Source organism: Ammospiza nelsoni, chromosome 2 (assembly GCF_027579445.1).
Source record: "Ammospiza nelsoni isolate bAmmNel1 chromosome 2, bAmmNel1.pri, whole genome shotgun sequence".
Lineage (NCBI taxonomy): Eukaryota > Metazoa > Chordata > Aves > Passeriformes > Passerellidae > Ammospiza > Ammospiza nelsoni.
In genome coordinates, this window is record NC_080634.1 from 4,862,657 (window position 1) to 4,888,183 (window position 25,527).

General features: G+C 43.6%; 1 protein-coding gene across 1 annotated transcript in view; it reads right to left on the reverse strand.

Moving 5' to 3' along the window:
* Positions 1-16,263, reverse strand: part of POU2F1 (POU class 2 homeobox 1) — a 101,174-nt gene extending 84,911 nt beyond the window's left edge. The window contains exon 1 of the mRNA XM_059493318.1: positions 16,218-16,263. The gene's annotated coding sequence lies outside the window, so the exon portion shown is untranslated. The remainder of the gene's footprint in view (positions 1-16,217) is intronic.
* Positions 16,264-25,527: the final 9,264 nt, after the last annotated feature.

Consider the following 25,527-nt stretch of genomic DNA (forward strand, 5'->3'; position numbering starts at 1 on the left):
ACTATTTATATTTGAGTTGATGTCTCTAATTTAATGATTACTGTTGAGACGTAATTCATTTTGTTATTGATCCATCTAACACAAATATAGGAAGCAAGAAGAAACAATAGTTGAGATCACCATGAAGAAACCCTCATGCAGCACAGACACTGGCAGTTAATAGAGCACTGAAAAGTTTTGTGCTTAAGTACAACCAGGGTACCACATCTGATGATTAAACTCAAAGAATGTCAGAGAATGCTCTGGCAGTAATACATGAAACGAGGAAGCGTCAGTCAATTTTTTTGCTTTGACAACAAGAGGGGAAAAAAAAGGCATTTTTATTGTCATAGCACTTCCAGCAAGTTGATTTTAAAAAGGAGATTTCATGCCAAAGTCGGCTGTTTAATCAGATAAAGAAGGCTTTCCTATTTCCCATTGTACAGATCAAGTTGGCTACAGGAGCCACACAGAGCTTTGAGTAGCACATTTTTCCGTGAGGGCTGTATCGTTTGATCATGGCAAAGCACGGGGACTGCTGGGTAATGTGAATCAGAGCTGCAGCAAAAGGGAACCAGGCAGCCTGCTGAGGCCAAGATAACCATGTCACCCCCATCCCACTGCACTCCCAGTCACAGGCCTGCCTGTGGGGGAAGCACCCATCTCCATTTACAAATTTCTCATGGTGGTTTTCACACCGCTCCCAATTAACTCCAATTTTTAATTCAAAGCTCACCTATAATGATTTTAACAATTGCTTGCTAAGACCAGCCCCTCTGTACTAATGAAGATTATCCCAACTGCTTTCAAACCAATAAATTTCAAACCTGCTTTGAAGGCGATATGCAGAATTTTCTAAGTAAGTCTTGGCAAAAGATGTAGCAGTTTATGAACTCAGTAAAACGCCATCCTCTAAAGAGGACAGAGTTTTTGTTAGAAGACAGGACACATCTACCTGTGATGCTGTTCACAGTCAGGAAACTGTAAGCAGGAAAGAACTGGTGGGTTAGGTCACCTGATATCCAGAAAGATGCCAGATGAACCCATGGACAGGGGCATAGGTCACAGGGGACCCCTGAGCAGGACAAAGTTTAGAAGCTCAGCTTTTCACCAGGCACTGCCACTGAAACACCTTCCTGGCACTTCCAGCCTCCTAACTCATCTACAGCAGCAAGCAGCCCGTCAAGTCTTCACCTTCTTCAGCTGACTAATCTTGCACATTCCAACTCTGAATCAAATTTGGCTGTGGACTATGAAGAAGGCACTGCAAAAAGATCCATCCAAGCATTTTAATGCTTTTCACTTAAATCCTCTTGAAACTGAGGAAACGTTTCCTCCTCGCTGACCTGCAGAAAAAGTCTTCAAAGCTGCAACCACAGAAGTGCCCAACTAAAATCATTAGAGACTGATTAAACACAAACTCAGGCCACTATCTGTCACCGTATCCTGAAATGAAGACAAATATTTCCCCATACTTTCACAAATACTGCCATTTTTCCTTGCACTGGCAGTACTGGCAATAACTGCAAAGGTTGGTTTCAGCACCCCTGTATTAACAGCACATGTAAAAGCCTGTAATGTGAAATTGGAGCCAGTGCTCCACACTGGGTTTATGCTGCATGTTTAAGTAGAAGCAGAGCCCTAACTGAGGCAATTCCAATTTGCTTATTTATTTTCTGAGTCCCAGTGGGCAAGAATATAACTGGTTCTTATAAAACCATTTGGAGTGGAATAAGAGAGAGCACTGTAAGTTTACGTTGTTATATTTAATAATTCTAAAAGAAAATGGTGGGGGGGCGTTTTCTTGTTGTCATTCCCCATCACATCATCATCATCATCCCAGTCTCTCAAATGCTGAGTTTAAGAAAAGTAAGCGGGCTCCTTTCTGCTCCATCTAGAACAGACAGGCCATGTGCCAATCCATTCACAAAAGAGAACAAGGGATTCACACAGTAAACCTTGGTTTTACTTTTTCCACTCCAAGTTTCCTTTCATTTTCACATACTGAAGCACTGTAGATGTGATCACTTTTCCCAAGTACTCCAAAAATCTTTTACACTTCCCTTGCCCTTACACTTCCCATGAGAGAAAGTGCCATTGCCAACAGCCCAGAGCTTTAAATTCCATATACACTCAGTCTGGTGTTAACTGCACAGTACTATTTCTAAATGCAACATTCATTCATAGAAATGCTGTTGAGAACTGAATGATCTCATCTCTCTCTCATGACTAAAAAGTTAGTTTTGAGTTAGCAATTTTCTCACACATGGTTATGTCAGTTTGCCATAAAGAAAGATGTTCTTCCTTCCATCAGTTCAATCCTAGAACCCTGGACTAGCCCAGCTTGGAAGGAATGTCAAGAAATCACCTGGTCCAACCTTTTGTGGGAAGGAAAGCCTAGATAAGATTCTCTAGTTCCATGTCCAGTCACATCTTGAAAACAGACATGTTTAGAAAAGAAATTACAGAAGGAAACAAGCGAAAAAACCTCCAATACCTAAATGAAGTGTTAGACCAAGGAGTCTAAAGACAAAAAACTTCAGCAAGTCAAATTGTGGCATTCTTTTAAGTAAATAAACCCCTCCATGTGCACAGACATTATAACAAGGTAATAATTTTCAAAAAGCATTTAGAGAATTTAACACAAGTTACTCCATCACCAGCACATTTACACTGATTAAAGAAAAGCTACTAAGCACAGCTGTTAGCAACAAAAAGCAGGAAACCTTCGAGTACAAGACCTCTGCACTGAGGTGATGAGAACAACAGTACCTGTGACACTGCTTTGTAGTCTGCTCTGTCAGTAGCTCGTTAACAAAAACATCTCAATCACATATTCTTAACTGCAGTTGCAGCATGTCACAGCTCAACTCCAGTGATATGTTTATCACAAATGACAGGCTACACAGGGTACTGTTTCTCTTCTGCAGAAAAACAACTGCAACTTTGTTTTTTATCTCCCTTATACAGTGTCCATGTTACCCTGCCAGTGGAAGTATCCTTCCTACTGGGTGCTTTTCAAATCTTCTTTCTTCAGAGGAAGAAAAATGTGAAAAGGCCATTTAATTCTAACCTTGGCTTAACAGCTTTATGCTCAATACAATTTAATGCAAATTAGCACTACAGCAAGAAGCCATGGGAAGAGATCAGCACATCCCACATTTTCTCCAGGCTTTCCAGGACACTTAGAACATAGTTTCTCCATATAGATGAGGCCTCACTATCTTTGTCAAACTAAGCCAAAGGTGAAGAACTATTTACATACCAAGGGGGGAGAAAAAAACCCATACAAAAAATACCTGGCATACCATTTTAACACACTCTGCATTATTCACTGATAATGTAAAGTCAGATGGCCCAGAAGTCTCAGGCAACCTTTGAGTTAAGCCAATAAGCCAGCTCTAAACAGACACACAGTTAAGTCAACAAAAGAAATGCAGGCTAGTCAAACTCAGTGTTTTTACTGGCATTTTTACTGGGGCTAAATTTGGAAATTGTATCAATTTCAGAAATAGGAAAAAAAGCTAAATACTTCTCTCTTTGACTATCAGCAAGCAATAGAGGACAGAGTATGCACTCAACAGCCAGCTCTGCTACCTTGAAATGGAGGTACACAACCAGGTGATAAATGGAAGTGCTCAGAAGGCTGAAAGCAGCTGACCATTTCCAAAGGCTGATGGGCAGGAAGTTCCCAGCTACAATTTGCTGGTCAACAAACCCGTGAAAAAGAGACTAAGAAAACATTTCACCTGTTTCTATAGAATACAGGAACAAGAAAGGCAAGCCAGGATTGAACAAGCAATTCTGATAGAAAAGACAAAACAGGACACTGCTACTCTCATGTTTTCAGTTTTAAAAATACATTTCTCTCAGATGAAAATCACATTTGAGTGATTAAAAAATGCATTCTACTCTTCCTGCCTATCAGCAAACTTTCTGGGCTGAATCACATTATAAACAAGTCATACTATGGCATGTAGGTGCTTTTTGGTTTGCTAGAAAGATCTGAAGAAGACTGAGAATAGAGATAAAATACACTGCAGTGAAGTCACTGTACTGAATTCATGACATCATAATTGTTGCCATGGCAACTAGCTAGTATCAAGCACAGACTACTGCCTTCACTGCAGAATCAAGGAGTACCCGTGCTGCCACAAAAATAAATGCTCTTATTTGAACAAAAATCCAGTCAACAACACAGGAAATAAGAGATTACTGCAAGTGGACTGCTTCTTCTTACCTCTTGTTTTGTTCACCTGGTGTGAGACTTTTTTAACACAATGGCACATATAAAGAGGTCTGACATACATGATGAAAAGAGTCTAATTGAAAGAACTGTGGTTTTCTTCCAGTGTTGCTCAGTTGTTCCAGAAGAGTAGTTCTTCTTGTGTTTTCCTCTCCTATGCATATGACTGCAGCCATACACAACACAACTCAGTTTAGACATGAAACAGAGGAAAAAAAGAATCAAAAATCCTCCAGTAAACAACATTTTCCATTTCTTATTTCAACAAGCCAGAGATAGCCAAACTGCAACTGTCACAGAGCAGCAGAACTGACTGATAAAGAACATTTTCCACCTTTGGAGCCCATGGCTGCCTTTGTTTAAGGAGTGCACCAGCAGCGCCCTCAAACCCCAGTCGCGGTTTTTCATGCGCTGACTAAACACAGAGCTTCAAATCTGCAGGGCTCCCACAACAGCTTCCTTGTACATAAAAACCCTCAGCCCTTTTCCTCTGAGCAGTCCTATTTCACATGAGGCAGATCTCCTATTTCCAGCTCCTCCTCATTCACAAATATAAAGAAGAGGCAGTTGCCAATTTATCAGGTCACAATTATGTTTTGAGTAGCACTTACATATAAAATGTGCAAGTGACCCGTTTGATGTTGCAATGTGGGAATAAATCAGTATTAAAAGGGCACATGAAGGAAAGCACATCTGAAAATTAACTTCTTCAAATTAACCTGCTGAATACAAAAGTCAAGAGCTGCAAGTCAGTAATAGCAGATAGTGTTTCACAGTTCAACCTTACGGTTGATTAGCCCCAAAGAAACTGTTTCAAAACAAATTTTAACAAATAGACCACGCTATATAGTAAAGTATACTTATTTGCTACCTCAGTGGGTCTTAAAGAACAATCTATAAATTATTGCTGGACCAAAGAACACTTATACATAACTACATGTAATTAGTCAGTGTGTCTGAACAGTTTCAGATTGATGGGGTTTTCTCAGCTTCTAAGAAAAGAAAACTGCCCTAGTTATCAATTAACAGCACATTTCCACATCAGCTTGGTACCTTTGTAGGACACTTTGTCTAGTGGCATCAAGCACAGTGATGACACCAACAAGAAAGGCCAGAATTACTGCAGTAACCTGCTCTCTCCAGCCTCTTTATAAAGACTGTCTCAACAAATGAGCACTGGACAAAGAGAACACAAACAACAAAATCAGGAGTTTCAGATGCTGAGGATTAGTAGACAGCTGTAACCCATATGCCTCTGTCCTCAGTGTTCTCTTAATAACACCTCACACAACCAAGAATGATGACTGCTGCTTGAATGGTGACAACAATCCCAAGTTTAACTCATGTTCCACAATATCAAGTGTACTTGGTAAATTATTAGAGTTGACAACACATTCTAAGGAAATCATGGAGTATGCCAATGCGCTCCCTCCCACAGAAATGTGAGGAAATGAACAATCTTTCATAGGTTTTTTAAACCTTAGGAACAGATGCTGCTTTTGGTGAGTACAACTGTGATTCCAACCACACATCTTAATACAACAAATTCAGTTAAAACAACTGCCACAAATGCAGAAAACTAAGGAAGCTGATAAAACCTCAAGCAAGGTACATGACAAATGCAGAACCCCCTTCTCTGTAACTGAGTATAAACTGAAGTGTCTGTATTATACAATTCACAAACCTATCTGTGATATAAACACAGGACAAGTGGCAATGACATTCCCTTCCTCATTAGTACACACTGCATTTCCAGCTCTTACACAATATGAAATCACTGCTTAATAAGTAATAAAAACCCCACTGTGTCTGCAGCTGATTTTGCTGTTTGAAAGATTGACACATTAATGGATCCCTTAAGCAACTAACGTGTCTTCTCTGAGTGCACACAGAAAATTATGGATTATCTCAAGACTTTACAAAGCTTTTTATATGACTTTGAAATGAACTTCTTAAATTAGGTCTTCCCCAACAGTCCTTCTGTTAAGTCTAACTTTTATGTTAATACTAGATAGGGGAATGCAAAGACGTAGGTGCTGGCCCAGCTCAGCATATGGCCTTTTTTCTTGTGTCACTATTATCATGTATCACTATTGTAACAAAATAACTAAACAACTAAAAATGTCCTGCTAGGATCTGTAGAGAAGCCCAAACTACTTGGAAACCTAACTAGAGACAGCATAACACAAAAAAACACCACCTCTCTGCCCCCTCCTCTCTCCCTCAGCAAATGCAGTTGAGAAAGGCTAGGGGATTTAAGGTGCCAAACAACTATTATAACTCCTTTATTCAAACTTCCATATAGCAAATTCTTTCCACTGTTGGGAGTCCATCATCCACAATTACAGGACACTTGAGTGTAAAAGCACTTAAATACAATGCTATATACACTAAATTTAGCTGGTAGTTTAGAAATAGTTATGTTTACTCTAAATACCATTAAAATGGGTTACAACATATGCCTGGATCCATTTTCAATTTTAACTGTGCTGAGAACGATTTAAATATTTTTTTTCTAACCAGGCATGGCTAAAGGAAGTTTAGAGGCACTGGCCTTTATTCACACCTTAGTACATTTAGAACCAGTCCCTTATGCACCACTGAACTGAACCATGTAAGATGCACCCACATTGCAAGTGGGTTCCAAACCAAATTCAATCACAAAACAATAAAACACAGCATTTTCATTTCTTAGAACTGAGAGGAGATATTCTTCACAATGTCACTATCTCCCAGCGTAATGAGTAAAGGAATTGTTTGGAAATAAAAATAACTCAAAATCTACAGGTTTCTGCAGTCCCTGTCTGTAGGATAATTCTCATACTCAAGACCCTCAAATTGTCTTAAGGAGTTAGGAATCTGCTCAGTTGTGGATCTATTTCTTACATAAAGTAGTAACAGAGGCACTGAATTTTTAACACACACCCTCTTGTATGCACAAGCTTTGAGAGCAAGAGGAGCTGCCAGTTCTCCAACTCCCTCGTAGGGAATAAAAATGATTAGGAAAGCCCTTGGAGCAACCTCACACTTGTTCCCCAGAGCTGCAAATGCGCAGACAGGGAACACCATCTTGCCTAAATTCCTTCACAGTGCTCCTGAACAATTTAGGAAAGGAGCCAGGTACAAAACTTAGGATGCACTGGGAAATACATGGGCAAGGTATTTTCTTTTTGTTTGGAAGAGAACTAAAATCACATCCTGGCTCTGACCAGAGATCTATCTACCTGACTCTTCTCCAACAACAGGCAACTATGAAAGACCATAAAAACAGGACAAGCACAGGGATAGCTCCTTTGATTACACTCCCAAAAGCCAAGCTGCAGCCCAACACGTGACTGAAACAGGTAAAGAACAACATGCTTACTCCTTCTTTGTACCCCCTTGCACAAACTGAAAAAAGAAAAAGGGTGAACAAATACATGAAAAAATTCTGCAACTTCAGGAGACTCACCTTCTGCAAAAGTGAGTACAACCAATCAGGAAACCAATCAGGTTTCTAGCTTACATTCCTCCACCTGATGTGCTCTCACGTGAGAACTTTTGCTAGAAGCCTGTCTTACAGTCATGGGTACCTGGCCATGTTTGTCTAGGGCAGCAGTGCAGCCTGGCAGCTGATGTCTTCTCTTCCTCACCTTGGCACACCCCTCCCAACCAAAGCAAAGCCATCCTGGCAGGAAACCAGGAGCTGAATTGAGGTTAGTGATGAAGAGATTCAAGATGGGATGTGTGACACACTGTGAACTGATCTGAAGTCACAAGCTACTAAATCTCAGACTAAATATGCAGAAGTTCTCCATTGTTCCAAAAGATACTTCTGAACTCCAAAGTTTAGCTAACTTTGCTGCCATAAGCTGTCTAAAATATCTGTAATGAGACTGAAATGGAACAGCAGGTAAAGATGCTCTTATTATAAAATCCATTTAAGGGAAATTACTTTTAAGTTGCATGCTTCACTTGTGATACTGGAAATAAAACAATTTAAAATGCGTAGTTCAGATCAACACAAATTCATTAAAACCAGGAAAGCATCATTGCAAAGTCAGTAATACCTTAAAAGGGCCACATATTTCCAACGCAATCAACAGACACCTTCATTCAGAAACAAATGTTACAAGTGGAAAGCGACTGTTCCCTCTGCACTCCTACCTCCCATCTCCTCACACAACCCCAACACATCTCTGCAAGGAGCCAGGACAGAGTTCTACAGAGCCTCTATCCAAAGGGGCAACAGCCCACAGAGCCATGGCCAAACACTTGCCATGCTCACGTTCCCTCTTGTTTTGGGCAGCAGCCCACCCCTCAGTTGGATTAAGGGTAACATGAACTGCACCCTCAGGTGTGAGGACAAAGCAACTCCAAGCATCCCTCACAGGTTTCAATCTGAATGATCTGGGCTACTTTAGACACTTCAAATCACAGCCTTTAATAACTCAACTGATTTCCATTGAAATGGATTGAAAAGTACCCAAATGGAAATACCTACTAACAGGTACAGAGGAACAGAAAACACCGACAATCAGAAACAGTAAGGGCTTCTACTACTCCAATCAGAGCTAGAAGAACCTGTCCCCAGCCCAAGCTTTCTGTTACTTTTTCCAAAGCATATGTGCATGCAGTTGTGTGTACATGCATGGGAAGATGGGGTGGGAAATGCACCCAGAGGAGCTGGCAGGGAGGGGAGGCAGCATTTACTGGCATATCCATCTCTCTGCAGCCTTAGAAAAATTCAAGTGTCTATTTAAACTTACATTTGAAATTTCAAATAAAAGCAATAACCTACTAAAGATCAGCAGGTAAGAAACAAAATTATGAATACTTAGAAACAAATCTTTGCCAACAGAATTCCTGAAAGAAACTTGAATCTCATTTCCCATTCAGCAGACTGCATTAACTAATAATGTAGAAACGGGTGATTCAAATGTGAATCATTTCTACCTGTATTCACTGTACACTCCTCTCCCTCTGCTGCAGCCAAGTAGTATAAAGCCACAACTTCACACTGCTATGGTCAGGCACAAATTACTAAGTCACGTGGTATTTTTCAAATAAAACTGAATCATCGAAAGGACAAAGAGAACAAACAGCGAAGGAGCTTGCTGCAAAAAAGATGGTGACTTCCTAGCAGCCCTCAACGAAAAGGAGGAGGAAAAAGGAGCAAGCTGCACCTCTAGCCTGATTCAACAGGTTTTTCTACACTTAATTTTAAGTCTTCAACTGTATTTACTGTTTTAGTAACTCAGATGTTCATATCTTCCCTTTCCAAAGCTTCATGCCCTGTCATACAGTGTCAAACATGCTGTATATGATACTTCATCTCTATACAGCCAAATCAGATTTCTGGGAAGGAAAAAATAAAAGGAATGATGAGCAAAAGGTTTCTTGTCACAATATTACAATTTATAGAAAAGATAAATCTGCCTCAGAGTGATCATATTAAATGGCTGAAGCACTTATGCTTGGGTTTGGTGGGGGTTTTTTTAAGGTTGCTTTACAAGGATGTCAGTCCAAAATTTAGCAGAAGTAATGGTGTCTGTAATTTCCCAAGTACTTCTGTCAATATGTCCTTTAAAGCCACAGTCCCTTCTACAGATGTGTCTCACTATAAGCAGCACTAAAATAATGGGAACTACTTAACAGTCTCATCCACTACTTTTATTGGAGTTTCTGCTCTTGCTACCATTAATGCAATCATACCTATGACAGTACAAACCACACCAAATTTTCAGCATCTATTGGTTCCCAAGCTGCTATTCTACTCAGGTGCAGTTCCACGCTCCATACACAGCCTACTGCAACAGGAGAAGCCCCAGCATAGTGCCCACAGCTGTACATTCCCACTGCTTCCCCTTGGCCAGTACCACTTTAAATCAAGTGCAGCTCATCAACTCAATCAACTGTGGTTTCACAGTGATTTATGGCAATCTAAAAGCAAAGCTCTATAACCAAGCTAACCAGAATACTGCTCCTTTTGAAAGGAGGAAGCTTCCTTTCCCTTCCTTCTTTTCCTTTCCTCCACTTTCACTCAGTGTTCTTCCTACCCCCTTGCTTGCACTTAAAGGTCTTTCTGGAGCCAATTTCACAAAGCAAAGACGTAAAATGATCTGGAGCTAGTTTTCCACCAGGTTAGCAAGCTAACCTGGGGCATCCTGGAATCCAGTAAAGTCCTAGGACAGGTGCCAAGTAAATGGCAGGATCACATGGCTGAGAGCATGAGTCCCCATCTATGCCAATGGGAAAGTCATCAGAGAGGATGGAATTATGAGAAGACTTGGGTCAACACATGTGCTTCTTGTTCCCTTCCTTGATTGGTACTGCTATTTGTCTAATCTTACTATAAGCCAGTTCAAAGAGCTAAACCATAAAAAAACCTATTCATTATTTTTGGCTAGGCTTGTTTTCTGCCAATTTAATTCCCTGGACTAGCTCAGCAAAGGAATCCAGCGAGCATCTGCACCAGCGCAGGGAAGGAGGCAGGAACACACAGGGAGACGAGGCCGGGCTGGGGCTGATTTAAGCTGTCACTGCAGCGCATACCCTGGAGCAGATCTGCATCACAGCATAGTTAGAACTGACAGTAATCTGTGCCTGTACAACGGGAGGCCTCCGCCGCTGACAGGAGAGTGCCAACAGCGCCAGCACTCAGACATCCCCGGCAAACTTCCACCCGGGCACCAGCCTGGATGACTGCGTGGAAAAGCACAAGAATCACAGCTCTCTTACCCTCAGAGACACTAGGAAACATTAGCTAATTTCTCTCCCAGCAACACCCCTGTGAAAATGTGCTCTATAATTCCCATTACACAGATTTAGCCCAGAACAGCAAAGCAAGCAAAATTGGTGACAAACTCAGGATTGGAACCCAGTAAATCCTCTACACCAAACCAACACTTCATCACTCAACTGTGTTATTAACCCTAAATGAATTCAATTAGTCGGCAGCAGTCCATAAAAAACTCCTTTTGCAAAGACTTTCTAATGCACTATAAACTTCACATATATAATACAGTTAACAAATGTAGGTATTTCCTAGATAGTTGTGAAATAAGAAACTGGGGAAAGGAATAATACTGAGATCTTAAGTAATTATTCCCTTTTCTATAGAGAAAAATAAGTGCACATGAAGCAGCATGAGGGCCTATTCATACAATTCAAGAAATTTAATGCAAAGAGCTACAGAAAGGAAAATACATCTACAGATTCTTTTTCCTTTAGATTTCCATTGTAAAACCATTTCATGTGAAATGCCAGCAATTATTTAATACACCCTGAGACCAGTATCTTCCCTTAAATTTATCTCCTACACTTAGCCCAACAATTCCCACACTTAACTTGCTCTGCATAACAATGAAGCACATTTGGAAAAGGGGGGGATTTGCTAAACAGAAGCAAATCTCTGCAGCAGTGAACAGCCAGCACTGTAAGTCTATCCAGCAACACGAGATAGTCTCTCATTCACACTGCAGCTTAAGCACATCACATTTGGGACGCTCAAGTCATACTTAATTTTGTTCAACACCTTCTTTTGACAACAGCTTTGTCACCAAGACTCAAAATACGTATGTCAAAAAAGACAGTCATTTGCCAGGACTGTCACTGATTCTCTCCAGATAAAAATAATAAAGCTGTAAGAGCAAGGAGCAGAGGCTGCCTAATTGTCAGCTGTATAAAGTAGAAATATCGAGATTATTGTCCTGAGGGCAACAAGAATTTAAGAGGAATAGAAGATGATGCTGCAACCTGTTTTGAAATCTTGAACTCCACAGGAGTCAAAATTTAAGGAAAGCAAATGAAAACTCAGTGCATGCTACAAATAACTATTGCTAATTTGCCAGAGAACCAGGAGAATAAACAAACCTGCCTAAGAGGGACTTGCACCCCATTTAACAGCAACACACTGAATGACAAATCAACCCAACAAAAACATCCTGAACAGCATGGGAAAAACATTTACTCCAGAACTCCTTGCATCCTCATACATCTAGATACAAAGAAAACAGCAAAAGTGTGCTACTCTAAATGTGGAATTTACCGCTTGAAATCTGACAACTATTATTTCAGTGACAATGGTATTCCAAAGCTCATTTTCCTGGGCAATAAATGATTATGATCAAGCCAAAGTAGGAAGAGCAGTTCCTCACACAAAAGGGACTCCCAGCACAGAGCATGCTGGCGCTTCGTGGGGCTCAGCAGGCAGAGCAAGGCGAAGGCAACCTCGCCGCTCGTGTCACACGAGGCACCCCAGCCACGGCCACCGCTGCTCGCCGAGACCAGCGCGCGCTCGCAAGGCACCACGGCCAGCACGGGGAGCCAGCAACTCACTGCCTGCATTACCGCTGCAGGCTCGTCTTGGAGAAATTGATACTGACAGCAAACCTGAGATTTTTTTTTCTTATTTAAATAACAGGGTGGGAAGCTTAGATTTCCCTCATTTCTTTCTGGGAAGCAAGAAGGAAGCTCCAGCTTCTCCTGTTTTAAAACCATCCTGACACGCACCTTCCCAATTCTGCTTCACATGCAGCAGCATGGCTACTGGCATAGCCTGGCTTGTTTTCCAGCCAGGTGTCAGACTGCTAAGTCTTGGTCAGTTTTGAAAAAGAGAAGGAAAAAAAAAAAAAAAAAAGATAAAAAATGCAGCATCACCTTAATAACTGAGTAGATGTAATCAGGCAGTGGAACTATTTCACAGGAGGACACTTCCTTCTGTCTCCAGCAAATTAAAAGCTGAAAAGACAGCCAAAATAGAGTATATTCTCCTGATAAAAAAGAGGAAGCACTGTAACAGTAGCACAACCTTCCATTCTCACAACAGCCAGGTAGACAATAGAGAAAAAAAAGTTTCTCTTATTCTCTGATCCAACACACACATAGATGGTCCAAGGAGCAGCTTAAAATCTGACACCTGCCTGTGACAAAGTACCACAGAAGTCTGAGACTCAGACAAACACTCAAGACTGAGCAGTAATACCCACACAGCAGTCAGGGCACCTTCTGACAAGTGAAGGTGATGCCAAGGTTTGGGAAAAGGTGCATTCTGCTAACATGTTACCTATGGGCTTCACTGGTGAAGACACATTTCTACCACCAGCACCTTCCAGTAGAATTTTAAACTGCAACACAGGTACACAGATACATATTTGAGAGAAACAGATCTGTATTTTGGCATGTAAATATCTGAATTCAGCGTTACAAACCCCAGCTCAGCCATAAGACTGCACAAGGCCACTGTCCAGTACTCCATTCTATAAAAATTACTAAAACACCAGTGACAAAGAAATTTTGCTCACAAGATGCAATGTACATTTTTATCATGCTGGATAAAATATCTACAGTCTCAGCAGTGGTTAAATTGCTGCTATAAAGGAAATTGTCCTCAGATAAATGGTTTCCCTATGAGAAGGTTTCAGTGCTACACCTCACCCCAGGTCAATAAATCAAATTAACTGCACCTTGTCCTCTGGCCAATGACATCATCGGCTTGACCACATCTTGTGAAGCGAGTGCAAAAACATATGCTATTTAAGGCATGAAATCATATTAGTGCTTTTTGTCCAGGCAGCCTTGTGCTGTTGGTCTGTGAAACAGTCAGTCACCTGAACAGTCTCATTACAGCTTCTGCAGCTTTTTTTTTTTCCTCTTGTATTCAAGGCCTGTCTTAGCCAAGGGTGAAGAAAAAAGGATAAATATCAGAGCTGTTATTTTTTAAATCAAAATGCTTTTCATTAGCTGCAGTGCAGTATTTTGTGACAAATTAAATTTAGAACCAAACTACGAAATACACCATCTGCACTTGCACGTGAACGCTCCTCCTAGTAGTGTTTCAGAGATGTTTACATGCTAATCTGGCACTGCTACCCTCAAGTACCCTGCTGTTCCATCCTTTTCTCCACAGGGTGAAAACAATGGTCACTAATGAAAACCTACACAGTTTTATTTGAAACACATCCCTGCATAAATATTTTCTATTTTAAATTACTGCCGCCCCCTAATCAAGTAGCCCATTTGTTTTATTTCTAAGTAGACTAATATCTGGTTTAAAACTGAATTACTCCAGACAATTTAAGAGGATTAATTTCAATTTTCACTTGGCGTTCTTATGGCACAATCACAGAAAACTTATCTTCCTTTCTAGACCCTGCACTGCCTAGTGGTATCTTCTGTCTTGAAAGCAAAATCTAAATGAAAGAGAGGGAAAAAAAAAAAAAGCCTCAACCCAGAACAGTCAAAGATACAAGCAGTGACAAAAGCATCTGACACAGTGCACTGTTAGACCTCATCCACATTAAGCAAAAAGAAGGTGAATAAGATTATCTTCAAAGTATTCAATTCTGTTTGTGTTCAGAGGGAGGAGGAAAGCTGTTTAGATTTTGAGTGTGTCTTCTATAGCCCTCTCAGTGCCAGGAAACGTAAATTAGAAGCAACTCTCCTTTAAGGAAAAGAATCAAGGACAAAGGGACCAAAAATGCCCAAGCCTCTGAAAAGCAGATATGAAAGGAACAGCTTTACAGTCTTGAGTTGCTATAAATTAAAAATAAGCTCCTTATTTAAAAGACATGAGTGTTTGAGAATCTATGAGCAGATCTGATGCTGCTCAAGCCCCAGGAGGGTTTTGTTTTTGCTGGCAGGGGTGGAGTGGAGATGGGGGGGTCATTTTGGTTATTAGTAAATAAATCAAGCAGCAGAGTGAGGCCTAGGCGCTTGCCAGAGGAGCCGGGGCCTGGCTCTCCCCCTCCTCTCCTCACACAGCCTGGGTTTGATCTCGGGGCCCTGTGGGTTTGCCAAGAAAATTTTTAAAAAAAAGCGAGAGAGCGAGAAAGAAGAATCATATTGAACCACAAAAGCACATGGGGCGAATGTAAAATATAAACACGGCGTTGGGCTCTGAGTGGCTGTTATTAAAGGTCTGAATTACTAAACATGAGAGGCGGGGAAAGCCGGGCGGCCATTTCAATAATATAAACCTCCCCGAATTAGACATTATTCAAATGAGAAGGAGAGAGAGGGAAGAGAGGGAGAGCGCGGGGAAGAGGGACGGGACCGGCACCGCCGTGCCCTGGGGCAAAGGGGGAGCGGGGCAAACACGGCCGGGGCAGATCCGGCCCTCAGGGGGAGCGGACGCGGCCCTCGGCGGCGGGGGGCGAACCCGGCCCTCAGGGGTGCCTCTCCCGCCGGAGAAAGGCTCGGGGGGGCTCTGCCCGTGCACCCCGCGGCCACCCCCCACCGAACCCGCCCCTTGCGAGGGGAGGGGGGAGCTTTAAATGAAAAAGCCGAACCGCGCTCTCCTCCTGCCCCCCTCCCCGCACCCACCCGCCCCACGCTGCAAGGCCCAGGCTCTGGGGAAATAAACCCCGGCTTGGGGGGGGGGCGGGGGGGTGTGCTGCGGGGAAGGGGGGCAACGAGGGTAGTGTTAAGGAAACCGAGTCTATCTGCCTCCCCAGGCCCCAGCCAGGGACCAGCACCCCCGGCCCCCTCCGCCCCGCCGCCGGGGGGACCCTGCCCCACACGGGCGACCCGCCGGGATCGCTCCTCCAGCATCCCTCCCTTCCCCCCCCCCCCCCACGCCATGAATATGTAAAGCGGGTTTATTGTGGGCGTGCGGGCCGGGTGGCGGCCAAGCCACCCCCGAACGCTTTTGGGTGTGGGGCTGCCTCCCCCCTCCCTCCCGGCGTGTGTGTCCCCTCTCCCTCCCGCCCCGACCCCTCCGCCTCGCCGCGCCGCCGCCGCCCATCGCCCCCATGGCCGGTGCCCCGGCGTGCGGGCTCCGTGTGCGGGAGGGACGGTGTGTGCGTGTGTGTGTGTGTCTCCCCAGCGCGGGGAGGCTGCTCTGCTTCTCCTTCTCCTTCCCCCCCCCCGCTCCCTCCTGTGCCGTTAATTATAATAATCCTGAGTACTAATAAATTATGCTAAGCGGGGCCGGGCGGGCGGGCGGGGGGGGGGGGGTGCGCCCCGCGCGCGCGAGTATGAATATGAATATGTAAAACGCAGTAATGATTACCTGCCGCCGCCGCCACCGCCGCCGCCGAACTCTCATCTTGACTCGCTGCTCCTCCGTCCGCCATTTTGAATATTTTAACCAAAAATCGGCCGCGCGATAAACCCTCCCCCCTCCCCTTCCCCTCCCTCTCTCCTCCCTCCCTGCCCGCGCCGCCGCCGCCGCTCGGCGCATGCGGCCCGGGCTCTGCGCTCCCCCCTCCCCTCACTTCTCCTCAGCCGCTTTCCCTGTGAGGGCGCGGAGCGGCGCCGCGCATGCGCAGCGCGGCCGGACCGTCTCGCTTCGCTCCCCCTCAGCCGCCGGCGGGCGATGGGGGGAGGCGCGTGCGCATTGAGGCGCCCCCCGCGCGCCCCCTCAGGGCACGGGGCGGTCCGACCCCCCCCCCCCCCCCCAAAATAAAGGTCCATCCCGTGGTCATTTGTTTTTTTTTTATGGTTGTAAAATCTAGGTTATTTACAGGGGACAAAATGAATGTTTTGGGGAGCAAATAAAGTAGGAGGGAGAGAATGGACGTGTTGGGGTGAAAACAAGCTTATCTGTAGTGGGCAGGAAGGAAAGGTTTTGGGGATAAAACTTGATGGGAGAGAATGAACATTTTGAGGTAAAATTGAGGTAATCAGTAGTGGAGAGGAAGAGGGAATTTGGTGGGTAAAATGTGAGTTAATCTGTAGGGGAGGGAAGTGACATATTGAGGTAAAACCAAAGCTGTCAGTAGTGGATGGGAAGGGAAAATTGTGGGGCTAAAGCTTGAGATGATCTCTAGTGGAGAGAATGGACATATTAAGGTAAAAATGAGGTAATCACTGGTGACAGGGAAAAATCTGGGGGGAAATCTTAAGGTCATCTGTAAGGAAAAAGAAGTATTTTGCAGGAAAAATCTAACTGAATCTTTAGGGCCAGAATGAACAATTTGGGGATAAGGTAAATGTAGCCATTGTCTTTTCATGATGGGTCATCTAGGTAATTATCAGGGACAAAATTCATATTTTGGAGGTAAAATCTGAGCTAATCTATAGGGGAGAGAAGGAAGATTTTGAGGTAAACTGAGGCAATCAGCAGAGGCAGGGAGATTTTGGGGGGGTAAACTTGGAATAATCTGTGGGGGACAGGTGCCTGTCAGGAGCCTCCCGGTGAACCCCGCTGTGTGAGAGTGGTGCTGTGGAAATGCCCGTCTGCACTGCACCTGCACCCAGGTTCTGCCCCAGCCTGGGCAGGACTAAGCCCCTGTGCACAAAGAGGAATTGCATCCACGGAAAATGGAATCGCAGAACCTGCAGTTCCCGTGGAGGAGGGTGCCTAAGCGAGGGTCTGGTTTTCCTCCAGAAAAGAGCGATTGCACAGAAGCGATTCTCCTCTGTTCAAAAAACCCCACCCCAACATTCCCTCGTTCTGGGCAGCCCAATGCTCCTGGGGTGCTTTTCTCAAATACTTTATCCTTTTACACTTCCCGCGTCGAATTGTCCTGGAAGGGGAGTCGGGTTTCATGCCTCCCTCGTTAAAGGGGAGTAAATATGAGACCAGAGGGACCAACAAATAAAATTAGCTTGAGATTCAAAGCTTCCAAATCAGGACGAGCAATTAGCCAGAGTGGCAAAACTTTGTTAATTCCTGACAGATTTGGCAGGGTAAAAATAAAACTTACTCACATTTATTATTGCGTAAATACACGTTATCCCTGAGCTTTGTAATGTACTTCCAGAAAAAAAAGAAAGGGAGGCTGGTGTAGAATGGCATTCATTAAGGACTCGGTCTTAACGTTTTCCAAGAGTCATTAACTCAGATGGGTCAGAGTCCAAGCTGGATTTCCTTCTGGGGCGCAAAACATCATGGAGTAAGAGGAACTGTCGGGGATCTGTTCTTGCATGCTGTTGCTGAAGAAATTAGGAGTCGTATCAGAGACAGCCACTAGATTTTTTTTTCATTGGTAGGAGAGAGCCAAAAAGGAAAGGCTGAATGAGGGAGACAGCAGGGTGTATCTCCAAGGGGTGAATCAGAAATGTAATTTTGTCATTTTTATTTAAAAATAAGGTCCTCTGGTAATGGGATTTTTTTTTTCTTGCCATCCTATAAAATAACCTCTTGTTATTGCAGAAAACACTAGCAGAAATGGACTGCACTGTGAAAGGGGAAGGTTTTTGCTCTAACACCAGTCCTACTCATGCACATTCATTTGCTGACACCCTAAACCAGCAATTAAGCACTTTGTCTCCTGAAGATCTGTGTTGCACTCACAGGAGCGAACATGTAAACAAAGGCATATTGTCGTGCTCCTCTTCAGTTCAGCCATGATCCTCGTGGGCCAGTTAATCCAGTTTTATGGCCAGGTTATACCAGCACTGCAGCACGCAGGGGCTGCACCAGGACAGATAAACGAGGAGAGAAAGGGCTGCCTAGATTAAGGCTCTGCACAGCTCTAATCCTGCCTACGCTGAATATTCTCTCCCGTATCTCCCTATCTCGCCCAAAGACTCCTCTCAGTCCGGCATGCCACTTCCCAGTAACCTCTTCCCTGATCCCAGCAGCTTCTTGCTGGGGAGAATTTGCGCCCATTACCACACCTGATTTAGCCTTTGCTCTCACTCAGCTTCTGCACACTTAGCTGGAACCCACAGCTACCGCAGAAAAGATGTCTGAAAACAAGTACTTCCTAGTGGTTTGGTGTTTTTATTTTTGGTGGGTTTTTTTCTGTATGTTTGTTTGTTTGTTGGGTTTTTTTTTGGTCATTTTCTGGGAGTTATTAATCTGCTCTGTGTTTTCTAATTGACCACCTATAAAGAGAACTTAATTCACTCAAGTCACATAGGTGCTTTCCCTCTCCCTCTAAAGATTAGTCTGGATCTATGTCTGCATCCTCTCCTCTAGTTTTCTTTGAATGCATCTCTATCTGATGCCTTCCCCAAGGTGTCATACATCCCTGTGGCTATATATCCAGGAAAGCTGGCCAAATCATTAGTGATGAATAATTTATCAGATAAATTTTACCTCTCTTTCAATTGTGAGTGCCACATAGTGCCTGATTGGTGTCTTACTCATGAGCAACTTGCTGGAAATACTTGAAATTTGAGATAATTGGACACAAAGATGATACAAGGCTTAGTCCTGCGAGGAGCTGAGCACCCTGGATTCATTTCACAAAAAGACATAAGCAAGAAAGTTGGTTGTTCAGCTGCAGTCAGTGAGACTGGGCTCACAATGGTGGTGAAGTATGCGCTGAAACAGAGCCCAAAGCAGTGAGCAGCGAGCAGCACCCTGTGATTCTGTTCTCTGGCTGGACTTGTCAGCCACACAGAATTGCCTCTCACAGGGATTTTGCTTTAAAAAGATTTTCTGGTGGTGAAAAACAATACAGTGTTCAAAATCAACACCACATGTAAAGGGAAGAAATGGTATCTGAGGATCTTTTAAAGCTCTGCAGCGTATCTGCGTCCATTGTTTTGGTGTCGAACCAGATACCTCTTAATTCCTAACCCTAATTGGCCTGCTTGACTTGTGCCCATAACCCCAAATTTTCTATGATTGCTATGTGACCTTCTGAATTTTCTGTCTCCTGCTAGAATTAATTCAGTAGTGCTTCACAGACCTTTTTTTTTTAAGGTAGGGAGGCAGAGGACAAAAGAAACATGAGGCGGGAAGGCAGGGATCAAAAGAAACACAAATCACAGTATTTAAGCAAAAAGCACATAGGGAAGGAAATTATCCTTTTCATGAAACAGCTCTAGTGTATAGGGAAATTAAGAGCAAACTTATCTGCTCTGCTCCAATTCCACCGTGCCACTCAGATGTGAATCCCAGATGCTGCTTTTCTCACACGATGTCCCCCTTCTCTCTATCGTGTTTTCTTCACATGAGATTTCTCCCCTACAGAAGGCCCTGTTACTACAATCACGTTTACTTCTGCTTTCCCTTTGGTCATCCAGATAATTAGAGGCTTCTGCCTCAAAACAGTCATTCTTCACCCCTTGTGTTTTCATACATAGGTCCTCAGAAACCTCTGTATTCCTTTCACTTGGGGACTGCACGGATTGTCTCACATTTAATTAAACTTATCTGTGTGCTTCTGTCCATTTCCTATTTCTCATCGTCATACGCAACCTGACAGAGGAACCGGCAGCCTCCCTGCTACAGTGTTATTTTTTGAACACGCTATCGATAGCAAAAGACACTGCCTCTCAAAAAGCTTGCAATTTAGAGAGCTGGCAGGGAAAAAACGAGGGAAAAATAGGATTTGCACCTTCTTGATTGAGAAGGAGAAGTGAAGAAAAGCAAGGTAAAGACTGTGCCTAGTCCCTCCAGTGTCAGAGCCGACATTAGTGGGACACAGACTCACACCCAGGTGCTTGGAGGCTGTGCAGTTCAGTACCTTAACCACAACGCTGTTTTTGTTTTCTCTCCTACATTGTTCCACTCTCCTCCTGTTCTCAAGCATGGAAAAGAGTCCACCCTTATCCCCAAGGCTTGGGACCCACCAGTCCTGTCTCTCTCCATTATTATACTTTTCCCCCTCTTCACATCTCCTTCCTACGCACCTTGTGAGTGCTGAGCACGAACAGCAGAAGAGAAATGGAGACTGTCCACTGCATATATTGGCTGTTTTTTTCCCCTTGCACACTCCTCTGGCTGCCTTTGACCAGATTGCTTTCTGCCTTCAGTTCTGACCCTATTCTGTTGTCTCTGGACTGGAGAAAGGATGACCCTGAATCTCTTATTTCTGAGAGTTGTTGCCACTCCTCTGAATCTTAAAAATAATAAAATTATAGCAGGAAAGTTGTATCACCTCATAATACTCTGCCCCTCCCAAGTGCAGCTAACTGCTTTTCTGGAGATAAGAAATGGGAGCATGGACAAAAAGAAGCATGTTTTTCATTTTCATATTTTAAAAAAAAACTGTAATTCAGAACCTTCACACATCCTCAGGAAAGGGAGAGGTAATTACTAAAAGGACACTTATCTTTTCAGGTGGGTTTTTCAATCTATTTCTCACTCTCTGCTGTTTTGCTTGCACTTACTTTAGCTCTAGCTCAGTTTTTTGTATGCATTTCAATAGTTGTCATCAATGCAGCTTCTGAACCTTCCAATTTTAACCAGTTACATCTTACAAATCACCAGCTTTGAGGATTTAGAAAATTATTGCTGTGCTTTTTTAGCAATGGCAAACTAAAGCAGAGAAATGAAGAAACTTGTCTTTGGTTGCATGTGTAGCTGGGCAGCCCCAGAAGACGAGCCCCCAGTTCTCTCTGTTGTGCCTTGATTGAAGGACCCTATTGAGCAGTTATTGTTCCTCTCCCAGAGACCCACAGGGCTGGCGGCATCTTTACCTGTTTCTCTGCTCTGAGAGGGACAACAATGAGGTCCTACAACTTGATTCAGATCTCTAAGGAGTGGGATTTGCAATTGCCTGATTCGAGTTGCCACTCCAAACTGTCACAGACCTGCTTTCAGCATTTTTCTCTTCCTCCCCTTGCTACAGCAAAACCCTTAAAAAATACCTGCTTTTTGTTAGGATGATTACTAGCTAAGATTTGGGAAAAGTTCAGATACTAAAGCAAGAGTGCCAGCAGTGTGACAAACTCAGGTGGAAGGGCAAATTCTGGTTTGTAGCTATACGAAAATCAGGGCTGAACTCCTTTTTTTGACCAGTTGTACAGCACGCTTTCTGCTGTAGACCTTGGGAATGCTTTGGTGCTGCTTACATGAGGAACCAAATTGTTTTTGACCTCAGTGAAGAGGGGGCCAAGAGGGACACATCTGATGCCTTTTAGCAACCGCAAGGTTTTCTGTAGAATAGACATAACCTATGAAACAAACACACAGCTGGAGTTAGGGTGCTTTTGAAAACATTGTCTTTATTCTCTACCTCCCTTTCTTCCAGGACAGCTCTTTGCTTATTCCCTCTTCAGAAAGGGACTTTTCTGTCACACAGCCCAGCCTGGCTGGAGATTAGGGATTCTCTCTGCCCCTTCATCCTTGAATATTTCCTTTTAATTTCACAGTTTAAATTCCAATTGTGTAATTACATTCTGCCTACCCCAAATTCCTCTGTAATTTCAATTGGACACGGTGTCCTTCACTCTCTAGGCAGAACTCTTGCAGTGCTGTGGGGCACTGTTAATAGGCTGCCACGCTCCACTCTAGTCCCATTTCATGTAAATGGGGAAAGAGAATGGACCTGGATCCCTTTGAACTAAAACTGCTCCTCCATATAGGCGAGACAGGGTTTGCTACAGAGTGACAAGGCAGTCTTGCCCCGTGGCAATACACCGGGCAGTTTTCACAATGCCTCAGTCTGAACAGATTTTTGGAGTAAAAGTCTAAATCTGTCTGGAAGTATTTCTCCCCCACAACACCATACCCTTTGATCACAAATAAAGCTGTACAGGGACACCCAAAACACTACTTCACTGAATTTATGTGGCCTGAGAGTACCTGCTCGGACCGTTTAACATGGCAGAAGTGCCATAGTGATTTAATTTAGGTCCAGGGAGTTGTGTAGCAATGAGAGGGCACACAGCACAGATGCCTAGTTCCCTAAAATGCTTTACAAGAACTGGCAAGTCCCATGCATTTTATGACCCAACCCCAATACTTGCTGCAGATTTTGCTGTGTCAGCATTTCCCTTCAACCTTACACTGGGGGTGATCACCCGAGTCCCACATCCCAACTTGTTTTATCACAACATTCCCTTTTTGTGCACTGGTACCTGCTTTACATCAGTGTGAAATCATTTCTAATTCTCCTACCTCCTTCTTGCTTTCAACTTCCTTCTTCACTCTGGCACAGGTGCTTACTTAGTCAGTGTCCCTGTGTGTAGCCCTTCAGGTATCAGAGACATTCACCTTTCAGATTTTTCATCACCTTCTGCTGTAGTCTTCTGTGGAAACTCAGGGAAGAGAAGGGAGGGAGCACGTGTGGGTTGGGAGAATGCTCCTCCTTTGCCTTGTCTCATAGAACTTCATCTCTCTGTTCACATTCTCTGGCAGGCTCAGGGAAAGGAGCTGTTCACCAGGTTTACAGTGATGTTCTACACAGGTCACAGGTCTACATAAGCAAAAGGAATTAGTTTACTTTAGAACCTGGAATAATTTGATGTTTGATCATCTTCAGCCACAAGCCATATTCTTTTCATCATGTGTACACCACTGTCAGAGGAACATGGGGCTGATTCCATAACTGGTGACAGTCCTTTAACAAAGTTTATTTCCTTTCACTGCAAGACTACCCTGGGTAGTCCTCCTACCACAGAATGATAAATCTTAACTTGAAATAAACATCCAGCTCCTTGCTGGCAGTGCTGTATCTACACAGAACCCCAGTTACTTTGAATTTTGATGGGACTTCTTTATATATTCCAGACGTTTGGTCCTGCTCCCAAGGGACGTCTTTATGCCTGCTCCCGTGTTGGCAGACCCGAGGCTGCTGTTTGCATCTCTAGCAGCAGATGGATCAGGTGAGATCAAGGAGACCATATTTCCATGTTTCCTTGCTTAGCTTACACTGTTAAAAGTGAGTTGTTGTTAGGAGGAAACAGAGCATGTAATAACTTGAGTTGGGTTTTATTTGGCTTTGAGTCATAAATCTTAAAGGAAAGGAAAGAGCCATCATGTTCATCCCCAAGTTTGTCATACAATCAGCAAGGGGCAAGGCAGTAGTGTGGGCAAGAAAATGAAACATGTGAAGGTACAAGTGCCAGCGGGGGGAAGTCACTGTTGCTTATTGTCAGTTTTGGTGTGACACAGAAAGTTCAGCTAATCCTCTTAGTTACAGAGACACACGGGTGGGGGGAGATTGTTATCTCAAGCAATTTGCTGGCTCTACTCCTTTTTTCCTTCGAGTTTCTTTTCGCCTAATTGAGCAGCATTTCTTCCTGGGACTCGTTTGCAATAATCCTGGGGCCTCATCTGGGAAAACACTGAAATATATAGAAAGGAGAAGCAGCCTGAGCAAGGCAGTTTGTATCATCGTGAGTTTCTCTCTTCAAAAAGGTATCAGGTTTGGCTCCAAGTGCTGAGGAGAATAAAGATTCAAAGTGAAACAGAACAGTCTGTTAATCAGAGCAAATGATCTGTCTGAAAGTTGTATCTCATCCATGTGCTAGAAGGACAGGTAATTAACTGCCATTCAGAAAACGAGGACCTTGGTGGTCTGAGGGTGGAGCAGGGGCTGAGAATTCCACTGGAGCGCATCAGAAATGCGTTGATTCCATTTTCATTGCCAAAGGGATGTATCTGCAGAAAATCTAATCAAGAGTCAAAAGGTGAACGAGAACAATAACTGGGGAGTTTGTTTTTATTTATCCAGGAGATAAGGATTCAACAACAGGAACAGAATGAGAAAAAGGCACCTCTTTCTGAGCAGACAATTATTCCACCCACGCTAGCTTGCTCATCATCAAGGTTTTAATATTCTATTACCAAGGCTATTTAACAGTTTCTCAGCCTCAAGGCTGCTAATGTTTGTGCAGATACTCTGCCAGTTGCCACAGGTGTCTTTTTACAAGAGACCTGAATAATTAACATGGGATAGTCCTGAAGATGGCAGTAGCCAAGAGCCATTCTTCAGTAGACTCCACACCTTCTTCCTGGTGTTGGAGCAGGGTTGGTATTACCAACATTTGAATACATTTAAAAACTTGATTTCCATATGCAGACAGAGCCTTAGTCCTTGAAGGCACAGATTGTTTCTAGGGAAGTAAAAGCTCTGGTTCCCAAGCCCCAGTGATTCCCCCTGGAGAAGTCTGGTATCACTGTTCAGCTGGCTGCATTACTAAGGTGCTGGAAGTAGTTATCCCAAAGAAGAGGTGGCTGAATGAGGGGTATGGCCAGTGCAAACTGTTCAGCTCATAGCCTGATACATTTACTAATGTAAATCTGATTTCAGCTGATACCAATTTACTGTGATATCCTGGACTGAGGACTGCAGACATGAGTGATTTAATTCAAGATCATATCAATGTATTTTGCTGTGGTGGCTAAAGAATTTATTACTTCTAGCTGTGGAGATGGGTTACCTTTTCAGCTGGGATGGCTAAATCAAGCAGGGACTGCCAGAGCCATCAGATGGGAGAGAAAGGGCCAGAGTGGACATCAATCACAAAACAGTTGTGAAACAACTACTACAGTGCTTTTAAGAGAAAAGATATTCTGCTGATGTCCTGCTAGCACAGGACAAGGAAGTGAGGAGCTTGGCATGTATGTTGTATCTGGACATTCTTTTTGACTTTGTCTTAAGTTCTTCAGTCTCTCTCTAGTGTTGCTAATCTGGGCCTTTGGAACAGCTCTGAGCTCACAGGTCCAGGGGCCATCTCTGAACCTGGCC